This window comes from Sinocyclocheilus grahami, unplaced genomic scaffold (genome assembly GCF_001515645.1).
Source record: "Sinocyclocheilus grahami isolate Dianchi unplaced genomic scaffold, SAMN03320097.WGS_v1.1 scaffold117.1, whole genome shotgun sequence".
In the NCBI taxonomy this organism is placed as follows: domain Eukaryota; kingdom Metazoa; phylum Chordata; class Actinopteri; order Cypriniformes; family Cyprinidae; genus Sinocyclocheilus; species Sinocyclocheilus grahami.
This window is the reverse complement of record NW_015505296.1, coordinates 1,675,961-1,678,890: the sequence shown is the minus strand read 5'-3', so window position 1 is coordinate 1,678,890 and position 2,930 is coordinate 1,675,961.

Below are 2,930 nucleotides of genomic sequence, written 5' to 3'. Positions count from 1 at the left end.
CGCGATTTTTTAGCCAAGTCAAGTCAAGTGTGTTCATAGAGGTTTCCATGGGCCAATGCGAATAAATCTAGATTTAAATAAAAAAAGACACGATATTGTCGGACCTGACGTTTTATTCTTATCCAAAACAAGATGTGATATGAGTGTGATACATAGGCTACATACATACACTACCACATTTGTTGAACAGTAAGAAAGATCCAATAGAAAGATCCAAAGATCAGCAATCATATGAAATAAAAAGCTTTTGTAACATTATACATATACCATTCAAAAGCTTGGAGTCAGTATTTTAATTTTTTTTTTTTGGGAAATGATAGAAATTAATACTTTTATTTAGCAAGGATGCTTTAAATTGATCAAAAGTGACGATAAAGACATTTATAATGTTACAAAGAAAATCTATTTCAGATAAATGCTGTTCTTCTGAACTTTCTATTAATCAAAGAAACCTGAAAAATTCTACACAGATGTTTTCAACATAATAATAATCATAATAAATGTTTTTTGAGCAGCAAATCAGAATATTTGAATGATTTCTGAAGGATCATGTGACTGGAGTAATGATGCTAAAAATTCAGCTTTGAAATCGCAGGAATAAATTACATTTTAAAATATATTCAAATAGAAACAGTTATTTTAAATAGTAAAAATATTTCACTATATTACTGCTTTTGCTGTATTTTGGATCAAATAAATGCAGGCTTGGTGAGCAGAAGAGAATTCTTTAAAAAACATAAAAAATCTTACTGTTCAAAAACTTTTGACTGGTATAGTGTATATATACAGTATAAATATATCGAATTGGTGATGGGCCGCCTGGACCAAAAAATGCCAGGGCCGATTTTTTGTCCCAGTCCAGCCCTGATTACAGCCCAATCTCAAATCTCCCTTTTCTGTCAAAGGTACTTGAAAAGGCAGTATCCTCACAACTATGTTCCTTCCTAGAGAAAAAAAATGGGGTGTGTGAGGATTTCCAGTCAGTACTGAGACTGCTCTCATCAGAGTTACAAATGACCTGCTCTTATCATCCGATCATGGTTGTATCTATTATTGCTACTGGAGCTTAGCCTAGAAAATTATGATGGCATAATAGAATTCCATTGACATGGTTTAAATCATACTTATCTGACCGTCATCAATTCGTAGCAGTGAATGAAGAGGTATCATATCGATCACAAGTGCAGTATGGAGAACCACAAGGCTCAGTACTAGGGCCGTTGGTTTTCACGCTTCACATGTTACCCTTGGGAGATATCATCAGCATAGCTTTCACTGCTGATGATGAATGTATCAGATTATAGCCCAAGTATTGGTGCTTATAGAGTAGAGGAGATGGACCACAAAGGCCTCAGGGAGAAACAGAGAGGCCACGATAGACCAGATAATGATAGAGGCCACGATAGGCCACAGGAGGAACAGCCCCACTAGGCCACTAAAGAAGAGGCTTCGATAGGCCATAGTAGGAAAGGCCATTATAGGCCACAGAAAGAAATACCTCAGAAGGCTACAGAGGGGAAACCTGAGAAAGACAGGCCACAGAAAGAAATGCCACAAAGATAGGCAACAGAGGGGAAGGCCGGAAAGACAAGCCGCAGAGAGAAAGGCTAAGTTTATGAACTTAGATAGTAACGCAGATAGTAAACCATAGAGGTTGTTAGGAGTAATATGAATAGGTATTACACCACCACCAGTAATTGCATATAGATTACCTTGAAGACAACTTGAAATTATTTGCTGAGCCTTTGAGATGGTTTGTGGTTCAGGTCTAATGTATGATTCAATGCAGAGGATGGCCATCTGCCAAGCAGCTTGATGGCTGATGTTGTAACTCCACGTTCAGCAGCAGTAGTGGCCGGTGTATTGAGGGGGTGACAGACTACAGCTTTCTAAAATGGTAAGAAAAGTCATGATAGGCCATGAGAGAAAGGCTACAAGAGGCCAGCCACTAAAAGCCGTGATGGAAGGCCGCGAAAACAAATAGCGCGCGTTCTAATAAAATAACGCGAGCCACTAAAGGGACATGGTTAGCTGCTTTCTAGCGGTAGCCTGTTACATTACAGTACATAAGATTTCACTTACCACATAAACAGAGTAAGGAGAGATGACTGAGGATGATGGCGAATGATTTAGAGATCCTGAGCACCACTGACAAGCATCTGATCTTGTAAAATGTGTGGTAAGTACTGCCGCTGTAGTTTATACAGCACGTGCGATCGCAAATCTCGAAAGTGAAAGTAAAAAGCGATCGTGCATTCGAACGCAGTTTCAATGCCCCGCATATTAATATGCGGCTCCCTGATGCCCGCATTTTATATACAGTATAATTACCCAACGATATAACTGCGAGAGACAGTATTGAAATATATATTTTTCCCTGTGTTTCCTTCCTGCTGTGTGAGCTACTGAAATGAGCCGCACTGTGAAACCAATCAGCACTGTGAAGCCAATCAGCGCAGAGCTCAACATTATTATTCATAATCCTTCCAAATAAGGTAAAAACAGATTTCCTTCTAGTGACAAATCCTAGGGTTGCAAATGGACATGTAAAACCGTTTCTGGAGTTTCTCTGTACATTATTGTTTCTCCTCTATGCCCCGCCTTTCTGAAAAGCGTCGATTTTTACAAAGCTCATCGGTCTGAAAAGCGAGATGTGCTCTGATTGGCCGAATACCTCAAGCGTGTAACGGAAATGTTACGCCCCTTACCATACTGTCAGGGCGTGTCCCGGAGCGACGATTCAAAAACATTAAAACCCATTATAAACGAGGCATTTGTTGCATCCAGTGGGGACATAATTACGGATTATAATGACTTATACTGTCTTTTTACGTGTTGCATTGCACAGCGTCTCGACATGGCGGCAGCAACAATACTACAGCGAGAATAAAAGTTACACCTTCTTTCTTTCCTTGAACATTTGGCCGGCG